This window comes from Seriola lalandi, unplaced genomic scaffold, assembly GCF_002814215.2.
Source record: "Seriola lalandi dorsalis isolate HSWRI2012SDOR001 ecotype SW California unplaced genomic scaffold, Sedor1 jcf7180002054827, whole genome shotgun sequence".
NCBI lineage: Eukaryota > Metazoa > Chordata > Actinopteri > Carangiformes > Carangidae > Seriola > Seriola lalandi.
Genome location: NW_019525380.1, coordinates 234,125 through 249,482, shown reverse-complemented (window position 1 = coordinate 249,482; position 15,358 = coordinate 234,125). Strand labels below are relative to the sequence as shown.

General features: G+C 39.2%; 1 long non-coding RNA gene across 2 annotated transcripts in view; it reads right to left on the bottom strand.

Annotated features, from left to right (window-relative positions):
• Positions 1-14,973, bottom strand: part of LOC111669960 (uncharacterized) — a 38,433-nt gene extending 23,460 nt beyond the window's left edge. Inside the window, exons 1-2 of one of the 2 annotated variants that reach the window (XR_015438475.1) lie at positions 14,880-14,973; positions 3,414-3,448 (exon numbers count right to left, since the gene is read on the bottom strand). This is a non-coding gene — a long non-coding RNA (uncharacterized LOC111669960). The remainder of the gene's footprint in view (positions 1-3,413; positions 3,449-14,879) is intronic. The other variant, XR_002761830.2, reaches the window with a different exon arrangement.
• Positions 14,974-15,358: the final 385 nt, after the last annotated feature.

Here is a 15,358-nt window from a genome sequence, read left to right as displayed (position 1 = left end):
GAAACATTCTGGTATATGACAAGTTGGTTCTTATGTTTTTAGTTTTAACCATCATCTACAGAACTCTGGTTATGATACCGCTGTGCTCAAAGTCATGGCGAAGATTCAATGCTACAATGAAGCAGACACTGCAAGCGACGAGCAGTCTGATGATCAGGTTCAAAACAAGCAAACTGTTTGGTCGGATTATCTACTTTATTTGAAGGTAGAAGTGAGAGTGACTATGTATCAGTGATAATCCCTCATTGTATAGGGGCACAACTTCAGGAAGTGAAATTAAACAGCATTTTGTCTGTTTTGTAAATCCCATGTCTCGTGTTAGCACAGTTTTCCATCACTGGAGAAACTGTTCCCATACTGCCAATCATATTACTTCATTTTAAACCATATTTTTGTAAAGCAGTGTAACTAACAGCAAAACAACAGCCTGCTACACAAGAGCTACAGACTCTAACCAACCCTGATTAGTGGCTATATCCAATAATTTCATATTAACAATGGATCTAATTATATGTGAACAAAGTTGTCCGTAGGGATGAACCTACAGAGCATTATCACCCGCCTCTGAAGTTATAATAAATTAAGATGAAAGACACTATAAAGCTCACTGTGATCATTACATTATTATAGTGGGAATGGTCATTTTTGCATCTCATTTTCACTGAGAGAAAATATAAAATTGATGATGATGTGATTTTTGCTGAGCCTGTACTAAACAAGCGTGTTTTGTTATGTTTGGAGAATAAGATTTGCAGGCCTGGGCATCTCTGTAGCCCCACAATGCTTCATTTATGATATGTTGTAACACAATTTACCTTTATCAAAAAATTGGATCCAGATATTGCACTTGGCCATACTGAGATTTGGATAATATTTCCATTCATTTTGCACCCCTAGTAAGGACTCACCCTCACAAACTGAATTGAATCTCAACCTGAAATGAACTACGACAGTCTTGATTTCTGCCCTGCTATTGACTCTCTCTTTTCTCCCTTGTAAGTGGAATTCTTGTGTGAACTAGTCCAAATGTAGGCCATGCAGCATGTGGGCCAACTGACAACACAGCTAAAAAATCTTTGGAGGGTTGAAATGCACAGACGAACGTACACATCTGAATGGCTGCTGCTGTTCACTCAGCACAAAATTATCACCCTGTCAGAGGCGCTGGCAGATGAGCCATAGACATCACAATGCTGATGAGAGAAATGTTTACCGTGAATAGATAACAGATGTGATGGTGAATTATTTATTTCAATAATGTCTTCCATTTCTGTAATGTCACTGCTGACAGCAGCGAGGGACAGATAGAGCAAAAGATGTACAGAGAGAGAGAGACAGAGAGAAAGAGAGAGAGAGAGAGAGAGAGAGAGAAGCGAGAGGGAGAGAGACATGTGCTGTCAGCTATAGACGTGCCATTGTCACTCCTAATACACCATGGCAGCCTGGTGACTAATTAGCCATAATTTTGCTCATTGGGGCTTTGAGAAATGTTTGAAAATCTCGCCCGAGTCACAGACTTGTTCTGCCAGGAGGAATGTCACAGTCAGGCTGGGGCTAAGCGATGCTGGCACAGCATCAAGAGATGTTGGCATGTGTCGTCGAAAAACTCTCTGAATGGCCCCTAGCCCTGGAAGAACTCAACAACAGTTGGAGAAAACTTCAGGGAGAGCATGGCTTCTTCTTTGGCTGTGATTTCCCCTCCTCCTCTGACCTTGATGGAAATGAGAAGTTTATTGGTGTGAATATCCTCCAAGGATGTCCCTGCGACTAATGCATACGCAGAACTCCTTTAAGAAAGTAGCCATTTAGGATTGCAGAGGTTATCAATCTGCAGCACACACGTCAGTTAAATCTTTGGAAATTAAGCAGAGGAAAAAAAGGGGTGGGTTTTAGGACAATCAGCTAAATCTTGGCAGGATAATGAAGTGCATGTGTATAAGCACTCCAAATAGCGAAATAAACCCTTTTCGCAGATTGTTTCCACATTTAGTTTTGTGATGGCGGTCCATAAATATGCCTGTTTTGCAATCAAAACGTCTGTGACAGCAATTATGATATACAGTTTAAGACTGTATTGGGTTGTAAATAACGATTTTGATGCTCCATTTGCTGCAGCATAAACTGACTATCTCTGGAGAAGAAAACTGATATTGGTCACAGCAAGACAATACTTATGGGGCAGTTATATATCACAAAGCAGTGTTTCAGGTTTTTGGCGTTTAAATGTCACCAAGTTCCTAAGTGAAGAACAATATTTGAAAACAGAACATCATATATACAAAGCATAATTTTTGTTGATTGATCAATTGTTTTTTATGGGAAAATAACAATACAAAGTAAAAATACTATACAAATGAAAATCCTGCATTCAGAATCCTACTTCAGTAAAAATACATTAGTATTATCAGTTTAATGCTTCAATTTTCTAGTTGTAATCTCTGCTGTCTGACACCTTCTACAGCGTCCACTCCTGTCTGTCACTTCGTCTTTCCATTAGATTGTTAACTATGCATCAATGCTTCACCAGCATCTTACTGTTGTAGCTGCTTGAGGTGGAGCTGCTCCAACTAGTTCCAACTATTTTGCTAAAGCTACTTAGCCTATCAAAATGGTCACACGATAAATCTGAGGGGTCATGGGAAAGGAAAGAAGAAAAAACTAAGCTCTGATTCATTAATCTGTTTTCAGTTTTGACTTTTGTGCATCTCTCACATAAATATATCTTAGTAAAAAGCACTATATTTCCCTGAAGTAACAAAATTTATATACTCAAGTTCTTACCAACACTGCATGAAATGTACCCTAAGTGCTCAGAAATTGAACCATCACATTTCTTTGACAACAGGAGAACTACATCTGCCGACTAACATCATGTGATATGATCAAAAAATTCAAATGGACCTTGAGGTGAGATTGTTTTGTCCACTGCTGTTTCCATGAACCTCCAGACCTCATTCCTGAACTTCTTTAAACCTTACGCTGCTTAATTGCATCGCCTTTCCCTGTTGCCTTTATCCTAATTTGATCACATTTTGCATTGCTCCTCTCATGTGAAGAGGCCTTAGAACCTTTTCTGTAGTTTTATGCCAAAATGGAGTGAGGCTGAGTTCATTTCTTAATACACCCCCTGTGTTCTGTATTTAAGTTAAACACTGCCTGGAGCAAGACATCATGTAATTAGACTCACAGGTGAGGAGACATTGTGCAAGCCTAGCAAGACTTTGCCTAATTAAAATCTGGAGGTTCCCCAGTTAAAAGGAACAACGTGCCAGTCTTGCAACTGTGCGTCCCTAGGAGTCACCAGAATGTTTATTCAGATATATGACTTCATTTAGGTTATTAGATTTTAAAGAAAATCATTTTAAAAGCTGATGAAGGTAAAAAAAAAATTGTAAGAAAAAGAGATTAAATACCTGTAATTTGGAAAATGATAAGCCCCTCACTGATCCTGAGAAGAAAGAAAGAAAGAAAGAAAGAAAGAAAGAAAGAAAGAAAGAAAGAAAGAAAGAAAGAAAGGATTGCCATATTAAGTCTAACCTTCAACTTTTTAGAAAGACTAATGCAAGGAACCCTGTATGAAAGTTACAGAGTCAGCATAACAGATGCTAGCTGGGACAAATTTCCATAGTTATTACTCTGAGGTCTATTGGAGTATTTAGCCCTTCAAAAATAAATAAATAAATAAATCTAGCCTTTTACAATACATGTGACTGTGTTATTGTCAAAAAAGCTCTGCAAAGCTCAGAACTGTGATACCAGAGACGAGGATTCACATCCAGAGTCCTGCATGTCGTTAGAGTCAGGCCACAGAAAGCACTTTAGTGAAGGGTTTCCATTAAATGTTAATAAAGTCAACATGTGCTTCAAGTCACTGCTGACTTTTTCAATATTTAACCAAGACCATGGGTTGTCCTTAACCTTAACCAAGTGCTGTGAGTGTCTAAACAAAGCTGGTCATCAACAAGCTCAATTAAGTCTGGCTTTACTTACACAGCAGGAAGCAGGTTCATGTAATATAGACAGGGATTTAAATCTTGTAAGATTATTTCTGCTGTCAACACAAAGAGGACGAAGATGATGAGGATGATGATGATTGAAATGTTACATTATTATTTATTGGGAGATAAGGAATAGTGTGTGGATTTTTTTTAATAAAACCCAACAGTGGGCAAACAATTTTTTTCTATTATATGACAACGTCTCCTCGTGTTATTCTGAGCTCCACTGATAGAATCCTGTCTGAAAAGCACAATGCAATGATGATCATTTGTGATGTATTTATCACACTACACTGTTCCCGGGTTTGTTAAGAAGTCTGAGTGGACATGAAAGCCTGGAACAAGAAAACAATTGAGTTTTCCTGGAAACTGAGTGGTCAGTGGTCAGGCTGCTGGAGTTAACCTGCTCAGGAGCATATTAGCCATGCAGCATAGGCTACCATGGTCAAACACAGTTAAGTAAGACAGCTTCATTATACCAGAAAATCAGATTTAAGCACAAAGATAGCAGAATCACCCACCAACCTCGCTTCAGGACACAAGCCCCAGATCCACGAACCTGTACAAATACGAGTCATGTCCAATGAACCCTGGAAATAGTCAAGATGAACATTTTGTAAACAGCTGTTTACAACCACTATTTTCCAGGATCTTAGGACCTCTAATCTAACCTTACCTTAACTATATAAAGGAGTCTGTTACTGCTGAAATCTACTATTATGGGAATGGTAAAATTATATTGCATTTGTATTAGCTTTGTATTTAAATGTTGCATTTGTGCAAAACTTGTGCAGCACTCCCTGCTTTGCATAAATATAATCTCGTGATCCATATGGAAAGATCATGTCACAGTTAGCATCTCTGAATTACAAAAAAATATGCACAGTTGCCAAGTTTCTCTGTGTGTGTTTGTTTAACGACAGGCAGAGGGAGGCTTTTTGTGTGTGATGGCAGAGGGCTTGTTGCTGCGAATTTAATGTTTATTTTTTTCACCTTGGTTTATGCACCACCAACAGAGATCATAACAGTTATTTACATACTGTTTGCTCTCTCAATGTCAGACACATATAGGTTTCTTTTTTGCCTAATCAGGGAGCAGGGCGTCAGCAGACACGCACACACCTTACTGAGGGTGAGGATTTCATTATTCTAACTTGTTTATTTGGATTCCACCAACTCCTGAACATATTTTGGGAGACAAATATTGAAAGAATATTTTGCACTACAAAACAGACTTAACCACTACCATAAAAACCTACAATCAACCATTAGTTAGTGAAGTCATCAAGTTTCTGACTCTGTCTCAACAAACACTCGTTGTTAAGTTAAAAAATGTTGATTTGTTTATGGCTTTGGTGCTGTCTGGATTTAATATTAATTTGATTGTTCAGATTATGTTTTTTAATTAAGATGAATTTAGGTTTCAGCTGTCTTGATACAATATATACTGCACACTTGGCATTGTCCAACATAAGTGTCATGAATGTAGTGATAATCAGTCACAGTCATTCTTCGCTTCCAATGCCTCCCAAGAAAAACAACAGCATCAGTCATTTCAGTATGTGCCCCAAAACACATATGCAATACATTCGTTTGACAACACCACAAGGAAGTCAAAAGGTGTTATTATATCGTAACCATGACAACAAAGTCCTGAAACCATAACACAGTATTAATATTAACCCAAAAAAACATCTGTCCCTAAACCTAACCAAACCTAGGTCAATATTTAGTGACTTAGATAGTACTGGGATCTCCAGTCACTCATTGGCTTGGTTTTCTAACTGCCTCTCTAATAGGATGCAGTGTGGTAATTTAGACCTCCATCTCTCGCAGCCCCCTCCTGTGTCTTCAGGTGTGCCCCAGGGCTCAATACCTGGTCCCACTCTCTTCTCCATATGTATTAATGATATTCCTTATGTTGTTAATAACTCCCATATTCATATGCTGATGATACAATCTTGTAAGCTACTGGTCCATCTCCCGATGCAGTGACAAAATCACTTCAGGATAGCTTTCTTGAAACACAGCAGGGTTTAATCACCTTATCATTAAATGCTGCCAAGACTAAAGTTTTGTGGTTTGGTCAGGAAAGCACCATGTCCCCTTCCACCTTTAAATTACCACTAGAGATGGAACCTTCCCAGAGCAGGTCCCAGTTTACAAATACCAGAATCTGGCGAGATATTGCAATTATTACTATTATTATTACTTTCAAGGTCAAGGCTAAACTTGGCTTTCTAAATAGAAATTCCTCTTTTACATCTGCTGTCAAATGCATGACTGTGCGAATGACCATACCTCCTTTGTTTGATTAAGAGAATACAATTATAGATTGCCTTGCAAAGGAACACTTCAAAAGCTTGACCCAATTTACCACACTGCTATTCGATGCACTATGAATGCACCCTTCAAAACACACCACTGCCTTCTGTATTCTCTGCATACTCGTTGTAACATACACTGGCTTTTGCTTATTTATAAAACTCTTCTTGGGTACTGATCTCCCTGTTTAAGGCAGTTATTGCAGCCAATATTTGTAGCCAAGTACAATATGTGGTCTTACTATTACACCAGAGTAAGGGCCCCTACATCCAATCCCATTTTTGTCTGTTCTCATCCCAGTCTGCTGCTGTTCATTTTTGGAATTTGTTACAAAAAAACCCCAATAAAATTGGACAAATGTATCACCATCACTGCTTTAAGAATATTTTTAATGATACTTGTAAATGTTTTCCGTTTCATTTGACAAATTAGTCATTTTCAGTTTTTGTTTGTCTTATCCGTATTGCACGTCATTATGAGTAAGACATTGTTCTTAATGTCTTGCCTGATAAAAGAAAGGTTGTGTAAATAATCAAAACTGATTTATATTTCAACAGTATTTTGTAATGGCTTTGGAGGGCACAGAAAAATGATCGTCCTACGTACTATATTTTGTCTTTTCATTTGGAAGGTTTGTTCAGTTTGCAGTTATTAATAATTGGAAAGTTCACCTTAAGGAAAGACAAACATTGCTGTCCTGTACAAAGCTCTGAGTATTGGAAGCATTTTCTGTGGTCCCTGGTCCCTATAATCGATTCCCATAAAGTGACCCCGGGTCACCTAACATGAGAAGCAATCTTTCCCCTATAATGCACCAGACGTCCAGGTCCTTCGACGGCCGGCTGTGTGACTAACAGGCTGATCATATTGAAGCTGATTGGCTGTAACAGCTAATGTAAGCCTGTATTTACTCACTGTAAACATACCAACTTAAAGGTTTTAGGCATAAAGAACAAACGCCTGTGATTTTGATCGCTAAAATAACGCAAACAATGATGGAGACCGGTATCCACTTTGACTACTACTCATACTCTTTGTATATTCATTTTTAAGTGTCACATCAACACTGATTCAGGTCTGAATGTGATTGCTAGCAAAACAGCAAGAGCTATAACAATAGGTTACTGGCTGAAATTAATTTCATTAGTTTAAGTAGGTTAACATTAGTTAAACTCAAAGGTCAAATTTCTGAAAATCAGTTAAATTGTTAAATTCTCTGTTTCTTATTATTTTTGCTTTTTGAGTTTTCTCAACTTTCTTTTTTTTCTTTTTTATAGCACACAGTGTTGAAATAAAGGCTTGATTAGAACTTCAAAAATACTTGGTCCCATAATGTAAGTTAAAAGTAATTAGTACTGTATACCTGTGTTAGCTGTGCTTGTGCTCACTTCTCTCTAAATCAATAATCTTTGGACTACATGAGTCCTGGCATTCAGTGCTGCCGAGCTTTGAACAAACCTTCCATGTATCTTCAACACAACATAAATACAACATCATACAGTACAACTTAATTTCTTGCCACATATGCACTCTTGAACTTGTGCAGATGTTGTTTCTTTAATCCCCAGGATTACATGCTCACTTTTCACCTATACTTTTCATAGTCTGTTTAAACTTTTTTTTGGCTCTGTCTCTTTTCTTACATTTTTTTTTATCTTTCTGGGCCTCCTGCCCATTCCCCGTCTCTCTTCTCCTCTCCCATACTTTCCTCTCATCCACCAAAGTGTTCAACGTCAGCCCCCCGCCCCCCCCCCCCCCCCCCCCCCCCCAAAAAAAGAAATCTTTAATTAAGTTTACTGCTCTAGAGACTCATCCTCTCTCATCTCTCTCTCGTCTTAGTCTTCTCTTTTCCCCCTTTGCAACTCTCTCAATGTTTGTCTCGGTCTCGCGCTCTTCTTATTCACAATATAATTTCCTTCCCAACACTCCCCCCCTTGTCTTCTTTTCTACTGCTCTCTCCCTTCATCAAATCACTCTATCATTCCCTCTCTTCAACTGAGTGTCTCTCCATCTCTCGCCGGCTCTCCATCCCACTCACATTTCCATCAGGCAACTTCAAGCATTCTCCTTGTTCTCCTCTCCCACTTTCTCCTCGTGTGCTCTACAGCACTCGTGTTCCTCGGGCTTTGACTGGCACGCAGCAGATGTTAAACAGCTGTTGCAGAGCAGATAGATTGCTCATTTTTGCCTGTTCAGCCTCCAACCTCCTTGACTTTCCTACTCCCTGTCTGTCACTGTCTGTCTGTCTGTCTGAGCTGTCTCTCTCTTGCTCCACAGAGCAGAGCAGGACAAATCCTGTCCTGTCTTTCTGACCCTGTCTCTGTCGATCTCTGTCTTTGTAGCTTATCTATGCACGCATTCAGTCTGCCTCAGCTTTTGCAAAGTTTTGATTTGTGTTTCCCATGATGATTCACTACAGTTCTAACTCTCATGTGTACAGGCTGGTGTGTAAAAACACAAAACATAGGATGTCTTTAGGGAGTTAAGTTTTTGTGTATTCCATCTGTTTGTAATGCTGTTTGTGTCTGCTATGGTCAGCTTCTTTTGAGTTCACAATCATACTTCCTTGCTTGCTTCACCTGTAGCTCTTTCTCACACAATAGCTTCTTCACCTTAAAGTAATAGTTAGATTTTTTTAGATTTGTATGGTAGAAGTGCTAATTTGCTTTCTATAGATGGTTACATGAGAAAAGTAGTACAACACTCATGTCTGCAGAGCAAATTGAAAGCTACAGCCAGCTGCCAGTTTGGTTGGATTAGCAAAAACTTTGGAAACATCTGTGTCGAGAGGTGCCCATTTGATAACCCATGTACCAAACTAATTTCACTCATAGGTGAACACCAGTATTTACACAAATAAGAGGTAATGTGTGTAAGCATTCACTCTAGTTGAATAGTCTTGCACGAAGGATAGTTGCATAAGATCCTGCATAATACTTAACCCATTGACTGATTCACAACATGGTCTACAAAGAAATATCGGTACAGAGATTATTCACTCAAAAGAAGCTCTAATGATGTCTAGCATGAATTTAATTGTATATTACACATCAGTTAAAATGCATTCAATCCGAGCAGTGTAACGCTTCATGTAAGTAAACATGGGATGTAGTTGGACTTCTTTTTCTTCAGATTTTATTTTCTTATTTCTGCCAAGAACGTGTTATTGAGTTGATTACATATACTCAATGTGTGTGTGTGTGTGTGTGCGTGTGCGTGTGCGTGTGTGTGTGTGTGTGTGTGTGTGTGTGTGTGTGTGTTTCGGGCTGCTGGTGTGGTATTTAATGGTGAACCAAGCCTGTTAACTTATTTAGCAGCTGTATATTTACCCCAGTCTTGGTTTTAAATTTAACTAGCATTTCAACCCTATGAAACTGTAAAACTCTGTTATGTTTGGCTGCAGACTCACACTCCACTTGAGTGGTCAAGAGTAAAAAAGGCAATTTAGAAAATCAGTTTCAAACTGTTGCTTGTTATTGAACTGAGTCAAATGGTCCAGTGAAAAGTAAAAACCACTGAGCGTGAAATCTTACACAGATTGCTCCATTGTAATCCTCCATCATTCACACATCCTGCATCTATCTTCCTGTAGGGCTGTTAGGGCTGCCACTATCTACGCCAAGCTTCCTTCTCTAATGATGTTAGTTACTGAATAACATAAGCTGTGTCTCAATTCTGGGGCCGAATCCTTCGAAGGCTGCATTTGGAGACAGATTGCTTGACAGCGGTTTGACAAGGTTGTCCCATTTCGAACGCTCCTTCGAACACGGCCGAGAAAAGTGTCCTTTGTTTCCTTGGCAACGAAGGATCCAATGGGTGGATTCTTCGTGGCCAAACCTTTCCCAAAATGTATTCATCCACAAATAAAACAGTGACCGAAGATAAAGAGGAACTCCTCTGTAAACCAGACCATCTCATTTCAATTGGCCTCTGCAGTCTATGCGGTCTTTGGAGGCCATACCTTCATAGGCTGCACCCTATGGGATTCAGTCCCTAAATTGGGACAATAATAATGTACACAACATAAAACTTTCTGGAGACTCCACTGGTTGCCTGGCAACCACTAAGATCCAAGAAATAGCTACCCAAGAATAGTTACACAAGAAGTAGTTACACAGAAACGAGGAATATATTGGAGAAGAATAGAAATATGAATAAATTGACGTAATAAATGGGCAACACAGGGTGAAGAATACAGATGTTGGAGGGTATTGAATTATTTTCAGACTTGGATTCTAAGGAGTCCACATATGTTATGCTGTATTGAAGCTACCCTAAGGCCACACAGCACAAATCTTTTGATTTTAGTAATGTTCCTCCACACTTCAGCTCCCTTATCAACCTCAGCACTTAACACCCTTTGACAAAAGCTAAAACAGCATGTTGATTTCTTACAAGTTGTGTTTATTTTAAAAATTAGTCTCGGCAAGTCAGCGACAAAACTTAACAAAAGTTAACATCTGCATATTGAAATTTCTGATTGTTCCATATCTAAGTAGAACTTATCTCTGAGGTTTGGGGCCGACCATTTAGCACAATTAATTAAAGCCATAGAACTAAGAGTGGAATGATTTGGTGTTATCAAAATGTAAAATCTGGAGCTCATTTAGAGACGTTGAGGTGTTTGTTCCTGGAAATTAGACATGACATCAGGGAGTTTTCTGATGATTTTCTACTGTTTGATCTTTGGTCAAAAGCTGCTGAAGATAATCATAACCACATTGATAAGATATAATCTATAACTACTATTGGCCTCAAAGAAATATTTCTACAAAGGGTGACAGCAGGACATAACCCCGAGCTTAATTACATTTCAAACTAAATCTATCACCCAGTTAATTGTTAGCTGTGTTGAAAGAGGAAAATCTCGACAGAGAATGAGGAATAGAAAAATGTGTCAGTGCATTAAAGGGGAATGTCTGTTTCCCGGTGGTAAGGTGTCCAACCGCATGTGAAAAAAGCTGTACTCTATGGCTCCAGAAGGAGCTGCATGACAGCTGATAAATGTCCTCAGGTGTTGTCACCTGAGACAGTGTTGGTTGAGTCTGAACCCTACAAGTTTGAATTATAAATAAATATGGGGGTGTGGAGTTAGAAAGAAGTGGGATTACCAGACCTCTGTACCCCCTCCCCCCATTATCTGCAGGCTACAGACTACAGCAGGGGTCGGCAAGTAAGTCTGGCCTCAGGTGGCGCCGTGGATCACTATCACAGTAAAGTACTGAACTGGTGTTATATTTTTCATACCACTAATCGCGTACTGTCTGAACTTTTTAGAATTAAAACGGTCAACAGCTTGAAATAAAAGCAATACTGCAAAAAAAAAAGAAAAAAAAAAAGAGAGAAAACCTTTCTGGCACTTTTATTTTGTAGGTAAAAATGCCAAAGGTTGGTGAAGTATAATAGTATAATTCTTCAGGTTCAGGGTAGTTTCTCTATGTGGACATTATAGCTAAACATGAGACTGTGAGTCCGATGTCAAATTTTAAAAATCTGATGATCAAAATTATCTGGTGGACCAGATATTATTGCTGGGGGACCAGTTTTGGCCTGCGGACTGCCAGTTTCCGAGCACTGGGCTATAAACTCCTGGATATATTAGCCACTGCTAGCTGTTGGTGGTCGTGTAGCATAGGGGGTAGGTGAAAGGTTTAAACAAGAAGAAGAAGAATACATATAAGAAAATAGGAAATATCTCCAGCTCTGCTGCACCGATTTTGATCCTTTAGTAGAAACAGACATTCCCCTTTATGCACTAAAACATTTTTCTTTTTTTTTAGTTTCTTTTTGCCTCTTTCAACACAGCTAACAATTAACTTAGTGATAAATTTAGTTTGAAATGTAATTAAGCCCTGGGTTATGTCCTGCTGTCACCCTTTGTAGAAATATTTATTTGAGGCCAATAGTAGTTTCAGAGATAATATCTTATCACTGTGGTTTAGGATTATCTTCAGCAGCTTTTGACCAAAGATCAAACAGTAGAAAATCATCACAAAACTGTTCCCTGATGTCATGTCTAATTTCCAGAAACAAACACCTCAACGTCTCTAAATGAGCTCCAGATTTTACATTTTGATAACACCAAATCATTCCACTCTTAGTTCTATGGCTTTAATTAATTGTGCTGAATGGTCGGCCCCAAACCTCAGAGATAAGTTCTACTTTGACTGGAACGATCAGAAATTTCAATATGCAGGTATTAACATTTTCATTAAGTTTTGTCGCTGACTTGTAGAGACTGATTTTTAAAATAAACACAACTTAGGAGTAAGAAATCAACATGCTGCGTTAGCTTTTGTCAAATGGTGTTAAGTGCTGAGGTTGATGAGGGAGTTGAAGTGTGGAGGAACATTACTAAAATCAAAAGATTTGTGCTGTGTGGCCTTAGGATAGCTTCAATCCAGCAAATCATATGCGGACTCCTTAGAATCCAAGTCTGAAAATAATTTAATACCCTCCCACATCTGTATTCTTCACCCTGTCTTGCCATTTATCTTTACTTCAACTCATTCATATTTCTCTTCTCCTGCTACTATATATCCCTTATTTGTTTCTCCTCGATGTCTGCCCTATTCCTTTAAGTTTTTAACAGATGTTCTTAATTCCTCAAAAAAATGTATCAATTCCTCCCTTCCTTTTAGTACCTACCTGCCTTCCTTTCTTCTTAACTTATTTTTTACCTTTTCTTCCTCTGCCCCATCGACCCCCTTACACCATCTGTGTCTGTTGACAAACTGTCTCAAAGACACGACACCCATTGATTTGAAAAGGGGGCAGAAAAAGACGGAGCGGAAAATCTCTCACAGCCTCAACAGTTTCTCTTTGATAGACGTCGGCACATCCAGAGGCCAAGGAGAGGGAGAGACAGAGAGGGAGAGACGGAGAGGGAGAGATTTCACTAGGGCGCACAGACCACTGTGTAAACACATGCTGTGGTCTTTTATATCTGCTCTGCTGCTTCCCAGGAACAAGCTCACTTCCCCTGAAGTCATCTCCGGGCTGTGCATCATCACACTCCCTAACCCTTGCAGTTATTCCACTTACCATTCAAATCACTCTGGAAACTGTGAATTTCGTATCAGGCCTCAGCACAGAAACAAATCTAACCCTCACCCTGCTGCTCTGATGCAGTGGTGCTGAACATTAGGGTTGGTACCACAGCTGAGAATAATGTAACTCTAAAACAACATTGCGCCTTTACAAATGTTTCCAGAAGCATATCGTAGCCCACGATGTTTGTTTAATGCGTTGTGGATTCAGGACCTCCTCAGACTTGTTAGTTTTGAGATATCTCTTTACACACAAGTACAGCAGTTCACAGAAAGGCCACAGCTGCATAATCGCTTCATATGACAGAGAGCTGCAAACATCTTCTTCCTCCACATCAACGTCACACATAGAAAACATCCTCTACCACAGGGGTTTTATCTTCAAGCACATTATCATCGAATCTATTAAATAAGCCTATTTAGGATAAATCACCTATTAAACATGCTTAAACAGAGGCACTAAAATGTACTGATGTTTATCCGATGAAGGTCAGCATTACAAGAACACATTTATAGATGAGGATATGGCCCTGGCAGTTATGTTCACAATGAGGCATGGTATAGTGACACTCCAAGTTGCTGCTCTTTACTGCAGAAGTAAGTTACTGTAAATATATGATGATATCGTAGATAGTGAGATCCTGTTCTGGATAGTACGTTTTTGGCAGACACATTAGTCTGCATCTGGTCTTACTTGGCTGGTTCCTGCTGGCAGAACTTCACTGTGCTATTTCAGAAAAGGCTAATGGGCTCAGTTGGCCTGACCGCACTCCACTGCATAGCAGGGTGATAGGATTCACAAACATCCCTGCTGCCTAATCAAGGCTAGCTACCAATGATGAGTCTTTGGGGGGGAAGCACAACTTTTGTTTTCACCAAGAGTTTCTCCTCCGTGACACAGTGCTTCTGCTGTTCTTGTCCTGCCTTACAGTGAATCTAAAATGCCTACAAATTAACTACTTTCCTGAGTGTTAATCGCAAATAATTATGTTTTTTTTTTTTTTTTTACTTTAACTTTGATTATTGATATGTACAGCACTGGATTTCACCTGCTTATGGCACCACCAGATGTGATTAGGCTGTATTATGTTATAATTATTTTCCCCACAGAATCTTTCTAACAGTAACTTACATTCTTTCATTTATTCTGCAATTCAAGCGATTGGAAGGTTTGTCTCGTTTCATTACTGAAAACGGGACAATCACGTGCTGTCGCCATATTTACATTATCTTATTCACTGTGATAGAGAGCAGGAGTCGCAGTGAGCAGAGGGTTTGCAGAGGAGATTACTTTACTAGATGCGCGTCACTGAAAGAAGATAACTGCCTTGATTTATGTTACATCTCCCACTGGCATCAGAAACCACAAGCAGCCCATACACAGGTCTTGCAGCCCCCCTGCAGCCACAGTAGTCCCAACATGTAGTTACATTTTTGAGAAGACACACGTCAGATTCACTGTAGCTGCTGTCGGTATGTCGTGAATGAAAATGAAGCTTTAGCCTACCTGCTTCATCTTTTTACAGGACTTCATCATGCTGCTCATTATCCACCAGTGCACTTCATTCAGGGGAGGGTGGGGGGGTGTACAGCTCTCTCTGTTGGCCAGACTGAAACAAAGAAATAATATTGTTTTACCGTTTGAAAAAATCTTGTAAAATAATTTTAACTGTTTCTGTTCAAGTGTCTGTGGAGGCATTATTCTGTATGAAAAACATGGTTAATTTGAAGAGCAAACATACAGTATATATGGTTTCCTACCTACCTGTTTGCCTTCATCTCTGCTAAAAGAAAGAGGTATAAACGCAAAATAATGGGGACAGTAGTGAGAGCGAGGCTGCATGTTACCTGTGTATCTCCAGGTGCATTTACACTGGATTTAATGCTACAAGGTTTATTTTATCCTGTAAATCCAGTGTTTTTTTGTTGAAGCATCTAACATAGGTTTAAAATGCAACTGGTTTCAACTGGTTTTAATGGGATGCT